General features: G+C 28.8%; 1 protein-coding gene across 2 annotated transcripts in view; it reads right to left on the bottom strand.

Moving 5' to 3' along the window:
• Nucleotides 1-6,989, bottom strand: part of glob1 (globin 1) — a 58,485-nt gene extending 51,496 nt beyond the window's left edge. The window contains exon 1 of one of the 2 annotated variants that reach the window (XM_075290545.1): nucleotides 6,878-6,989. The gene's annotated coding sequence lies outside the window, so the exon portion shown is untranslated. Of the gene's footprint in view, nucleotides 1-6,801 lie in introns of both variants that reach the window. The other variant, XM_075290547.1, reaches the window with a different exon arrangement.
• Between the last annotated feature and the right edge of the window lie 7,345 nt (nucleotides 6,990-14,334).

Consider the following 14,334-nt stretch of genomic DNA (forward strand, 5'->3'; position numbering starts at 1 on the left):
CTACCCAAATACTGGATGATTAAAAATAACACTTTTTGTTGTCACCCATTTCTTACTTCGTTGATCTAAAATTTCATTTCTATACATTTTTTTCAGTGTATGAAATCGGTAAAAGGCATTTGTAATGTATTACAATCAGAGATGTACAACCACTCACTTTGCAACCACTGCAAATCATAAAATGCCACCTGTAGACACAAAAAAAATATATTAGGCTACTTTTATGCTATATAGTACAAAAAAAAAAAACAAGAACAAATCTCAAAAGTTGAAACTCTAATGCTCTTAGCGGAGATTTTCTCCAAAACAAAATAAAACTTTAAGAGACTGTAAAAAATATGAAATTTCCCTCTTTTCCATTTTGACTTTTACAAAAGCTTCCTTAAAAACTTGACCTAAGTTTTTTGAAAAGGATAAAAACATGAAAATGTTCAAATAAACCTGACACTTTTTGTTTCACTTTTGACGGCGTAATACTAGAATTGCTAAAAGCAATACAAAAATGAAAACTGAAAGTGAAAAAGCTGAAAGAAAAAACAAGAGAGAATCTCTAAAGACAATATCTAAAAGGTTAAAAGCCTTTTAGATGATGCTGGCAAAAAGTTTTACTCTCATATAATGTGGCATATTGACAGGCTAGTTAAGTAAGCTATCCTGACTAATGGTGGACGACATTTCGAAAAGTATGGAAAGTTAATTTAATATTGAAGCCTGGAAGCTTCGCAACCCAGCAAAAAAAGCGTCGCCAAAAAAGTAATGAAAATGTTCTTTTTGGATCCGGAAGTGGTGCAAAATTGACGCAGAAGCGATGAATTTAACATGGGCTTGTCATAGGACAGAAGTCCTCCATTTCAACAGCCGTTGCACTGAATTTGCATCACTTCTTTAGGTGTGATCCAAATTCAATGTTTTGGATGTATATTAAAAAATTCTGTGATATTTTGTTAAATAAATAATTTGTATAATTTTTTATAATTTTTAATGGATTCTAACGCTTGTCGGAAACGTTTGACCTCAAATATTTTCAAAAATTCACAATTTTTTCAGATTGGATTTAGCATTTTTTTCGACAAAATTTAAATGATTTGTACCATTTTATGAATTCTTACTCTAATTGTAACCTATTTGAAACAAAAAAACTTTAAATTACCTATTAAAAGTATGAAAAAACCAAGATATAAAAAATTGAATTAAAAGAACTTCCTGGGTAGTTAAAATAAAGAACATCATTGGGAGTGCATCTTTTGGAAGTGCTTTTAAAGTTGTGCATTTGGAAGAACTTCCAAATTTTTTTGCTGGGAACGTAAACATTTTGGACAATACACTCCATTTGCTATGTTAATGAATGTTTGCAATCTAAAACATGTCCATATGCCAATCCGTTTAATACCCGTACACTGAAACAAATATTGTCGTGAGGCCAAAGATTTCATGTGCTTAAAATACGAATGCAAATTTTTCTTAGCATGGAAGACGCATTTCTCTAATATAAAGTTTTTTTCCTTGTCCAAAAGTCGATAAACTTTTCAATGAAATCGTATTGTCCTTATAATTAAGTGATTTCACTTAAAAATGGGTATCATAACATGAAAGAAAAAATTTATAGGCTAAGGTCAACTTGACTTTAATAATTCAGAAAAATTCTTTAAAATTAATGAAATTGTCTTTAAATTTGTTGTCTTTTTGCATCTTGACTACAAAGCAAAAAAACGTTCAAAAATAGGACATGTTTTTCAACACTTTATTTTAAAGATGTTTTTACTTAATTTCTACATTTGGAAAATAAAGTTGTCGTTAACTAATTTTTAAAGGACTTTGATAACATATGAAAAAAATCTGAAAAAACGAAAAATCGAAATTTGCTTCCTAGAAGCAAGTACACAAAACCCAAATTTAAAGAGAATTGTGTCTTAAAAGTATCCCTACTTGTATGTTCCGCTTGTTTGGCTCGGAATCAATACCAAAATTGTTAAAGTAAAGAATCTTTAGAACCGTTTCAGTGTGGAGCAGGTTACTATAAGTTAGTGCGGACGTTTGCACAACATAGAACGGTATGAGATAGACACATGTTGTCCTTGCAGTAGTGCTTAGGGCCGTCCACTGAGTCCGTCCATCTGTCTGTACACAGAATTTTGTGATGAAAGTCAAGGTCGCATTTTAATTTCAACCAAAATTTGAGGTTGCGCAATTTACAAAATATTACGGAAAAAAATTCTTTAAAATAATGATATTTTAATTAAATAAAGTTTATAATTTTTGCTTCAATTTTTTTGTTTTTTTTAAATCGCCCTTGAACTATGGTAAATTTTCTTTAAATTATGTAAACACATTTTTGATTTAAAGAAATCACCCTAAAATTAACTGATATATTGAATCTTAAGATTTAAGATAAAAACTCTTCAAATATAGGCTAAGACATATTTTGAGGATTTTGTTTTTTTTTTTTTTTTGCAATTAAGAAAAAAAAATTATATTTTGAAGTATCTGTTATAATTTAGATTTTAGCAAGTAAGGAAAGTCTAAAGTCGGGCGGGGCCGACTATATTATACCCTGCACCACTTTGTAGATCTAAATTTTCGATACCATATCACATCCGTCAAATGTGTTGAGGGCTATATATAAAGGTTTGTCCCAAATACATACATTTAAATATCACTCGATCTGGACAGAATTTGATACACCCTCAAAAAAAATCGCTTCTCTAACATATGTTCCAAACATATTTTGCAGGAAGCACATATATTATTGGATACTGCCGAAACATTAATATATTTGATTTATGTGAACATATTATATGTTTGGAATCATTTTGAGCCCAAAAATATTATATGCTTGGAAGAATTTTCCCCAAAGAAGATTGTGCTCATTCCCTAACATAATTTTCACTTCCACGAAATTTTTAGTTCTTGGTACCTTTTTCTGCAATACAAATAATGTTGAAGAAATTATTCAATTTTATAAATTTTTTAAAATTTACCTTTCGCCTGGACGGAGAATCGAACCGAGGACCATACAGTTTGTAAGCCAACACACTATCCACTGAGCTACGTAGCAGTTATAGTCACCAGTAGACAATTGTCGTTATAAGTTACATTTATATAGCATAGTTTGCAGCGCCCACGAGCCCATGCAAACATAACATTATTTAAAAGAAACATACATTTGTTGGCCACGTGGAGCAGTGGTTAGCATGTCTGCCTTGCATGCAAAGGGTCGTGGGTTCAATTCCTGCTCCGACCGAACCAATTTTTTTTTTTGTAATTTAGACATTTATACTATATTAAATTTTTATAATGAAACTTCGAAATGTGGGTTAATAAAGATTTACAGTCAGAAACAGTGCTTGATATAAACGAAATGGCTTTTGAATAAAATATTATTTTTTTTATTGCAAAAATAAAAATTTTATAACAAAAAACTTTTTTTGGTATAAAAGTTTGAAATTTTGGAAGAAAATCAAAAACTCTAAAAAAAGAAGAGTACACAGAAAAAAATATCACCAGAATATTTCCAATTAAAAAGTTAATTGAAGTTGAATGTTTTTTCAATTAATAAATTAATTGATACAATTAACTTTTTAATCAAGATAGAAACATTAGGTTAATTAAGTCAATGATTGAAAATTTTAACATTTTTAATTAAAAAATTAATTGATAGAATTAACTTTTTAATCAAATTCAGAAGACTAAGTCAGTTAAAAAAGTGGTGAACATTTCTTAATCAAAATAAAAACTCTAAGCCAATTCAGAAAGTAGTTGAAAATAGTTACCTTTTTAAATAAACAATTAATTGGGGTTTGCATTCAAAATCAATTAAATTTTTAATTGAATCAATTAAAAAATTAATTGAAAATTGCTAATGACATCAATTAATTTTTTAATCAAGGATTGTTTCTATACCCAATTAAAACTGTGATTGATACTATCATTTTCGTCATTGAACACATTTCAATTAAAAAATTAATTGGATCAATTAATTTCGTGATTGAATCAGAAAAATATTTTTTTGTGTGTATAAACATACATAAATAATTTTATAATGTATACAATTTTTTTACTAGCATTTTACACCATTTTAAATGCCTTTAAAACTTATCGTGTTTTGTACTTAATTTAATTTTTACCTTTAAGACCGTTAAAAATGTGTGTCCATAATGCCAAAATGATAAACAAACACTTGTCCACGCATACATAAAATTCTCCTCTCAAGGCGAAAACACATGCTGTTTTTTTCAAAGCAAAAAATCATTCAAATATAGGACATGTTTTTCAAAACTTTATTTTAAAGAAGTTTTTTACTTCAAACATAGCATAATTTCTACTGGAAGTCGAGTCCTAATTTGGAAAATAAAGTTGCCGTTAACTCGTTTTTAAAGGACTTTGATAGCAAATGAAGAAAAAAAGCTGAGAAAGCGAAAAATTAAGATTTGCTTCCTAGAAGCAAGTACACAAAACCTAAATTTAAAAGAGAATTGTGTCTTAAAAGTATCCTTACTTGTATTCTCCGCTTCTTTGGCTCGGAATCAATACCAAATTTTTTAAAGTAAAGACAAAATCTTTGGAACCGAGTATGCTTTTTTTCAGTGCATATCACATCCGTCAAATGTGTTGGGGGCTATATATAAAGGTTTGTCCCAAATACATACATTTAAATATTACTCGATCTGGACAGAATTTGATAGGCTTCTACAAAATCTATAGACTCAAAATTTAAGTCGGCTAATGCATTAGGGTGGAACACAATGTTAGTAAAAAATATGGGAAACATTTAAATCTGAAGCAATTTTAAGGAAACTTCGCAAAAGTTTATTTATGATTTATCGCTCGATATATCAGTATTAGAAGTTTAGGAAAATTAGAGTAATTTTTACAACTTTTCTACTAAGCAGTGGCGATTTTACAAGGAAAATGTTGGAATTTTGACCATTTTTGTTGAAATCAGAAAAATATATATATGGGAGCTATATCTAAATCTGAACCGAATTCAACCAAATTTGGCACGCATAGCTACAATGCTAATTCTACTCCCTGTGCAAAGTTTCAATTAAATTGGAGTAAAAGATTGGCCACTGTGGTCATATGAGTCTAAATCGGGTGAAAGCTATATATGGGAGCTATATCTAAATCTGAACCGATTTCAACCAAATTTGGCACGCATAGCTACAATGCTAATTCTACACCCTGTGCAAAATTTCAACCAAGTTGGGGTAAAACTCTGGCTTCTGGGACGATATTAGTCCATATCGGGCGAAAGATATATATGGGAGCTATATCTAAATCTGAACCGATTTCAATAAAATTTGGCACATTTGACTATAGTACTAATTGTTCTTCTTGTGCCAAATTTTAAGCAAATTAGGGTAAAACTCTGGCTTCTGGGTCCATATAAGTGCATATCGGGCGAAAGATATATATATATAGGAGATATATCTAAATCTGAACCGATTTCTTCCAAAATCAATAGGGTTCTATTCTGAGCCAAAACACATACACATACCAAGTTTGAAGTCGATTGGACTAAAACTGCGACCTAGACTTTGATTACAAAGATGTGTTCACGGACAGACGGACATCGCTATATCGACTCAGGAGCCCACCCTGAGCATTTTTGCCAAAGACACCATGTGTCTATGTCGTCTCCTTCTGGGTGTTGCAAACATATGCACTAACTTATAATACCCTGTTCCACAGTGTGACGCAGGGTATAATAAAATAATTCATATTTTCCTAAAATGGCAGAAGTTTGCTTAAATTGAGTTCATAAGTCTATCAAATGAGTAAATTTTACTAAAATTGTACCTGTCTCAAACATCGTACAGCGCTAAAGACATTTTACCAATTTTTAAATCCAATTTTTTCTTCCAACATATGAAATTTTCTTAAACAACAGAAAAAATTAATTATTTTTAAAAAATTTTCTTCAATTTGACAAAAATTATTAACTTATTTGTAACATGTTGCAATTAGAAAACTATTTTAGTTACCACGGTGGGGTCACTTTTTTTTTTTGGTGTATGTCCTCAAAAAAATTCATTATTTTAAAGAAGTCGTGTCTTGGGCTCCAAAACAAAATACCAAAATCGTACAAAAAAAGGAAAATGTCATTGTGCTGTGGAAAATTTCGTAAAAAAATAACAAAATTTGGATTGATGGAAAAAAATTACAGTTCAAAATTGCAAAAATATTTTTGTACCATACGAAGTTCATGATGGGCACTCTATTGATAAAATTTAAAATTTTTTAGATATTCTGATATATTCTGTGGAGACACGAATGTAGTTAATATTTATGTTTCATTTGTGTATAATTTTACCCCATTTTTTTAGTTCATTTAATTAACGTACATTAAAAATTATTAGAGTCAAGAAAATTTTCTCAAAACATAATAATTAATTGTTCACTATATCCTCTATCAGACATATCATACATTTGTGTATTTTTCTAAGACGATTTTGCATTGTCCGCCAGTCTATGTATTTTGTTGTTCAAAGCTTATATCCCAGTTGAGTCCATCTGTCTTCAAATTTGGCACAGTTTCTTACATTGGCACAAAGCCAAAATCACCATTAATTCAGTTGAGATTTAAACATGCATAGCTACCACATATAATCACCAATTTATACTTAAATTTTTCTAATATTCATTAAAATTAAAATTAAATTATACCATATGAAATTTATATCGAAGTTTCTTTATCAGAGATATATTCCAAACAAAATATTATTCTTCACTTAATATTCATTAATAATTGACAAGAATATATTACAAATTCTATAAGGAATTAAAATCCACTTAACATACACTTTATCTCTTTCTTTTTCGTCTTTATTAATTTTATATCAAAACCACTGCTTGCACTTTGTAGACTTCCACTTACATTTACTTTCAATTGAGTTCGCTACTAAATATGTTATAATAATTATTCAAATTTAATTCCTCCAAATATCGCTAGTGACCCACACCTATCGGCTGATAACAAACAACTGTGACAAGTCCAGTCCTAAACAAAATAACAAAAACTCAAAGTTTCCTATGCTGGAATATACAAAACAAATCTTTAAATGTGAGTAGAAAATAAATTTTGCTTTTTCTTTTGATATTTGAATAAATTTGAGCACAATATTTTGGTAACAAACACAAAAAAAAGAAACACAAAGAACCCAAAAACAATAACAGTGTTTGGAAATTGATAAAAATAAATTCGTATAATTCGAAATAAACTAATAAAATAAAGTGTCAACCCATTCCGTTAAGATTTCAGTAATATTAATATACACTCCAAAAAAGTTTACTTGAATCCAAAGATTTGTACATTCCCTTATTTTTTGACAAAATTTTCTACAAAAATGAAATTTTGACAAAATTTTCTATAGAGAGAAAATCTTCACAAAATTTTCTACAAAAATGAAATTTTGACAAAATTTTCTATAGAGAGAAAATTTTAACAAAATTTTCAATAGAAATAAAATTTTGATAAAATGTTCTATAGAAATAAAATTTTTACAACATTTTCAATTTAAATAAAATTTTTGACAAAATTTTCTATAGAAATAAAATTTTGACAAAATTTTCTATAGAAATAATATTTTGACAAAATTTTCTATTAAAATAAAATGTTGACAACATTTTCTATAGAAATAAAATTTTCACAAAATAATCTAACAACATTTTCTATAGAAATAAAATTTTGACAAAATTTTCTCTAGAAATCAAATGTTTAAAAATTTTTCTATAGAAATAAAATTTTGACAAAATTTTCTATAGAAATAAAATCTTGACAAAATTTTCTATAGAAATAAAATATTGACAAAATTTTCTATACAAATAAAATTTTGACAAAATTTTCTATAGAAATAAAATTTTATCAAAGTTTTCTATAGAAATAAAATTTTGACAAAATTTTCTATAGAATTAAAATTTTAACAAAATTTTGCATAGAAATAAAATTTTAACAAAATTTTCTATAGAAATTAAATTTTGACAAAATTTTCTATAGAAATAAAGTTTTGAAAAATGTTCTATAATTTTCTATTAATATAAAATGTTGACATTTTCTATAGAAATAAAATGTTAACAAAATTTTCTATAGAAATCAAATGTTTAAAAATTTTTCTATAGAAATAAAATTTTGACAAAATTTTCTATAGAAATAAAATTGTGACAAATTTTGCTATGGGAATAAAATTTTGACAAAATTTTTTATAGAAATAAAATTTTGAAAAAATTTTCTATAGAAAAAAATTTAACAAAATTTTGTATAGAAATAAAATTTTAACAAAATTTTCTACAGAAATAAAATTTTGACACAATTTTCTATAGACATAAAATTTCGACAAAATTTTCTATAGAAATAAAATTTTGACAAAATTTTCTATCGAAATAAAATTTTGACAAAGTTAAATATAGAAATAAAATCTTGGCAAAATTTTCTATAGAAATAAAATCTTGACAAAATTTTCTATACAAATAAAATTTTGACAAAATTTTCTATAGAAATAAAATTTTAACAAAGTTTTCTATAGAAATACAATTTTGACAAAATTTTCTATAGAATTAAAATTTTAACAAAATTTTGTATAGAAATAAAATTTTAACAACATTTTCTATAGAAATTAAATTTTGACAAAATTTTCTATAGAAATAAAGTTTTGACAAAATGTTCTATAGAAATAAAATCTTGATAAAATTTTCTATAGAAATAAAATCTTGACAACATTTTCTATAGAAATTAAATTTTGACAAAATTTTCTATAGAAATAAAGTTTTGACAAAATGTTCTATAGAAATAAAATCTTGACAAAATTTTCTATAGAAATAAAATCTTGACTAAATTTTCTACACAAATAAAATTTTGACAAAATTTTCTATAGAAATAAAATTTTAACAAAGTTTTCTATGGAAATAAAATTTTGACAAAATTTTCTATAGAATTAAAATTTTAACAAAATTTTGTATAGAAATAAAATTTTAATAAAATTTTCTATAGAAATTAAATTTTGACAAAATTTTCTATAGAAATAAAGTTTTGACAAAATGTTCTAAAAAATAAAGTTGTGACAAAATTTTCTATAGGAATAAAATCTTAACAAAATTTTCTATAGGAATAAAATTTTAACAAAATTTTCTATAGAAATAAAATTTTGACAAAATTTTCTATAGAAATAAAATTTTGACAAAATTTTCTATAAAAATAAAATCTTGACAAAATATTCTATAGAAATAAAATTTTGACAAAATTTTCTATAAAAATAAAATTTTGGCAAAATTTTCTATAGAAATTAAATTTTAACAAAATTTTGTAGAGAAATAAGGTTTTAACAAAATTTACTATAGAAATAAAAACTTGGCAAAATTTTCTATAAAAATAAAATTTTGACAAAATTTCCTATAGAAATAAAATGTTTAAAAAATTTTCTTTAGAAATAAAATGCTGACAAAATTTTCTAAAAAATAAAGTTGTGACAAAATTTTCTATAGGAATAAAATTTTAACAAAATTTTCTATAGGAATAAAATTTTAACAAAATTTTCTATAGGAATAAAATTTTAACAAAATTTTCTATAGAAATAAAATTTTGACAAAATTTTCTATAGCAATAAAATTTTGACAAAGTTTGCTATAGAAATAAAATTTTGACAAAATTTTCTATAGAAATAAAATTTTGACAAAATTTTCTATAGAAACAAAATTTTGACAAAATTTTCTATATAAATAAAATTTTGACAAAATTTTCTAGAGAAATAAAATTTTGACAAAGTTTGCTATAGAAATAAAATTTTGACAAAATTATCTAAAAAATAAAATTTTAACAAAATTTTCTATAGAAATAAAATGTTGATAAAATTTTCTATAGAAATAAAATTTTGATAAAGAGCAAATTTCATTCGATCTCGTTGAAATTTGATACGCATACCCTTATCATATGTCCACCTTGTATACCTACACGGGGTCGTGGGTTCAAACCCAGTCAGTAATACTGATGACATTTCTGACTCTTTCGAAGCTTCACTAAATGCTTTCACTGCAATGTGGAACGCCGTTCGGACTCGGCGATAAAATCGACGTCCCTTGTCATTAACCCCACAAAACGAATCCCCTTTCCAGATATTGGGATAGCTAAAATTTGAATCCGATTAAACGACATTAGAACATGCCGCTCGTCGCGTTTTCGAAGCTAAAGGCTGGCGTAACTCGGTTTGACTCAGAGTTACAATAATTTTGTTCATAACATTAATTTTTAAGGACAAAATAAGCTATCGTTTGTGATATCGTTCGTGTTTATTTACCGTTCTCGCGTTATGGCTCAATACGTCAACTTTTCCTTCCTTAGCTTAATGGAGTAACAAATTTGATACAGTTCGGTTTAAAATTGGTGCAAGTGTTACCCATGTGCCGCTTTAGTTACAAATTTGCCACTTTTTTTTTTTTGAAACGTTGACCAGAGCTGTGGAGTCGATTTAAAGATATTGTACTTTATTACAAAAAAAAAAACTGAAGAGTAGTTTCATTACACAGTTCCATCATCTAATACCCATTGCTCTAAACCCAATTATTATGTTTTCCTCAGCTGCAATAGAGTTATTATTTTGAATAATAATAATGTCTTTTTGACATTTATGGTCACTGATAGCCAAAACAGAAGAATGCCATCCATATAGATGACGTGCTAAAAATTCTAATTAAATAATTATTAAAACTTGCGTGACTATGTCTTATTCCATAGCAAATTGACCAAGCGTATTATTTGATTAACAAGTAAACAACTTTAAATGTTAGATTATGTTATTAGACAAAGTATCTAATTATGGACATGTTTTTTTTTTAAATTTTAATTAAATCTAATAAAAGATCATATAAAGTATATCATATTTGTTACCTGTATCGCTACATTGGAATAGGTTTTCTACAAGTTATTGTATATGCCAGTATTTAATGCGCGGAGTTAGAATGTCCGTTCATCAATGTATGGTAGGTACTTTATTTTCAAACGAACCGAAATATGTGATATTAAAATATGTGATATTAAAAACAAGTAAGGAAAGTCTAAAGTCGGACGGGGCCGACTATATTATACCCTGCACCACTTTGTAGATCTAAATTTTCGATACCATACCACATCCGTCAAATGTTTTGGGGGCTATATATAAGGGTTTGTCCCAAATACATATATTTAAATACCACTCGATATGGACAGAATTTGATAGACTTTTACAAAATCTTTAGACTCAAAATTTAAGTTGGCTAATGCACTAGGGTGGAACACAATTTTAGTAAAAAAATATGGAAAACATTTAAATCTGAAGCAAATTTAAGGAAACTTGGCAAAAGTTTATTTATGATTTATCGCTCGATATATATGTATTAGAAGTTTGGGAAAATTAGAGTAATTTTTACAGCTTTTCGATTAAGCAGTGGCGATTTTACTAGGAAAATGTTGGTATTTTCACCATTTTTGTCGAAATCAGAAAAACATATATATGGGAGCTATACCTAAATCTGAACCGATTTCAACCAAATTTCGCACGCATAGCTATAATGCTAAAACTACTCCCTGTGCAAAATTTCAACTAAATCGGAGTTAAAAATTGGCCTCTGTGGTCATATGAGTGTAAATCGGGCGTAAGCTATATATGGGAGATATATCTAAATCTGAACCGATTTTAATCAAATTTGGCACGCATAGTTACAATGCTAATTCTACTCCCTGTGCAAAATTTCAACTAAATCGGAGTTAAAAATTGGCCTCTGTGGTCATTTGAGTGTAAATCGGGCGAAAGCTATATATGGGAGCTATATCTAAATCTGAACCGATTTGGCTGATATTTTGCAAGTTTTTCGAGACCCATAAAATATTCGGATGTACGGAATTTGAGGAAGATCGGTTGATATACACGCCAATTATGACCAGATCGGTGAAAAATATATATGGCAGCTATATCTAAATCTGAACCGATTTTTTCCAAAATCAATAGGGATCGTCTTTGAGCCGAAACAGGACCGTATACCAAATTTTAGGACAATCGGACTAAAACTGCGAGCTGTACTTTGCACACAAAAATACATCAACAGACAGACAGACAGACGGACATCGCTAAATCGACTCAGAATTTAATTCTAAGACGATCGGTATACTAAACGATGGGTCTCAGACTTTTCCTTCTTGGCGTTACATACAAATGGCGTTACATACAAATACACAAACCCTGTACCACAGTAGTGGTGAAGGGTATAATTACGCAACCTCAAGTTTAAGATGCGCAATTTACAAAATATTAAATACAATGTTTTTATACCCTTCACCACTACTGTGGTACAGGGTATAATAAGTTTGTGCATTTGTATGTAACGCCAAGAAGGAAAAGTCTGAGACCCATCGTTTAGTATACCGATCGTCTTAGAATTAAATTCTGAGTCGATTTAGCGATGTCCGTCTGTCTGTCTGTCCGACTGTCTGTCTGTCTGTCTGTCTGTTGATGTATTTTTGTGTGCAAAGTACAGCTCGCAGTTTTAGTCCGATTGTCCTAAAATTTGGTATAGGGTCCTGTTTCGACGATCCCTATTGATTTTGGAAAAAGTTGGTTCAGATTTAGATATAGCTGCCATATATATTTTTCATCGATCTGGTCATAATTGGCGTGTATATCAACCGATCTTCCTCAAATTCCGTACATCCGAATGTTTTATGAGTCTCGAAAACTTGCAAAATATCAGCCAAATCGGTTCAGATTTAGATATAGCTCCCATATATAGCTTTCGCCCGATTTACACTCAAATGACCACAGAGGCCAATTTTTTGCTCCGATTTAGTTGAAATTTTGCACAGGGAGTATAATTAGCATTGTAGCTATGCGTGCCAAATTTGGTTGAAATCGGTTCAGATTTAGATATAGCTCCCATATATAGCTTTCGCCCGATTTACATTCATATGACCACAGAGGCCAATTTTTAACTCCGATTTAGTTGAAATTTTGCACAGGGAGTAGAATTAGCATTGTAGCTATACGTGCCAAATTTGGTTGAAATCGGTTCAGATTTAGATATATCTCCCATATATAGCTTTCGCCCGATTTACACTCATATGACCACAGAGGCCAATTTTTAACTCCGATTTAGTTGAAATTGTGCACAGGGAGTAGAATTAGCATTGTAGCTGTGCGTGCCAAATTTGGTTGACATCGGTTCAGATTTAGATTTAGCTCCCATATATATGTTTTTCTGATTTCGACCAACATTTTCCTTGTAAAATCGCCACTGCTTAGTCTAAAAGTTGTAAAAATGACTCTAATTTTCCTAAACTTCTAATACATATGTATTGAGCGATAAATCATAAATAAACTTTTGCGAAGTTTCCCTAAAATTGCTTCAGATTTAAATGTTTCCCATATTTTTTTACTAAAATTGTGTTCCACCCTAGTTTTTTACTAAAATTGTGTTCCACCCTAGTGCATTAGCCATCTTAAATTTTGAGTCTATAGATTTTGTAGAAGTCTATTAAATTCTGTCCAAATCGAGTAATATTTAATTGTATGTATTTGGGACAAACCTTTATATCTAGCCCCCAACACATTTGACGGATGTGATATGGTATCGAAAATTTAGATCTACAAAGTGGTGCAGGGTATAATATAGTCGGCCCCGCCCGACTTTAGACTTTCCTTACTTGTTTTTTACTAAAATTGTGTTCCACCCTAGTGCATTAACCAATTAAATTTTGAGTCTATAGATTTTGTAGAAGTCTATCAAATTCTATCCAGATCGAGTGATATTTAAATGTATGTATTTGGGACAAACCTTTATATATAGCCCCCAACACATATGTGATATGGATGTGATATTAGATCTACAAAGTGGTGCAGGGTATAATATAGTCGGCCCCGCCCGACTTTAGACTTACCTTACTTGTTTAATAATAAAATTTTAATTAAAATAAAGTTTATAATCTTTATTAAGGATGGGGGGTATATTAACTTTGTCATTCCATTTGTAACACATCGAAATATTGCTCTAAGACCCCATAAAGTATATATATTCTGGGTCGTGGTGAAATTCTGAGTCGATCTGAGCATGTCCGTCCGTCCGTCCGTCTGTTGAAATCACTCTAACTTCCGAAGGAAACAAGCTTTCGACTTAGCACAAGTAGTTGTTATTGATGTAGGTCGGATGGTATTGCAAATGGGCCATATGGGTCCACTTTTACGCATAGCCCCCATATAAACGGACCCCCCAAATTTGGCTTGCGAGGCCTCTAAGAGAAGCAAATTTCATCCGATCAGTCTGAAATTTGGTACATGGTGTCAGTATATAGTCTCTAACAACCATGCAACAATTGGTCCA

The sequence above is a fragment of the Haematobia irritans genome, chromosome 1 (genome assembly GCF_050003625.1).
Source record: "Haematobia irritans isolate KBUSLIRL chromosome 1, ASM5000362v1, whole genome shotgun sequence".
Taxonomy (NCBI): domain Eukaryota; kingdom Metazoa; phylum Arthropoda; class Insecta; order Diptera; family Muscidae; genus Haematobia; species Haematobia irritans.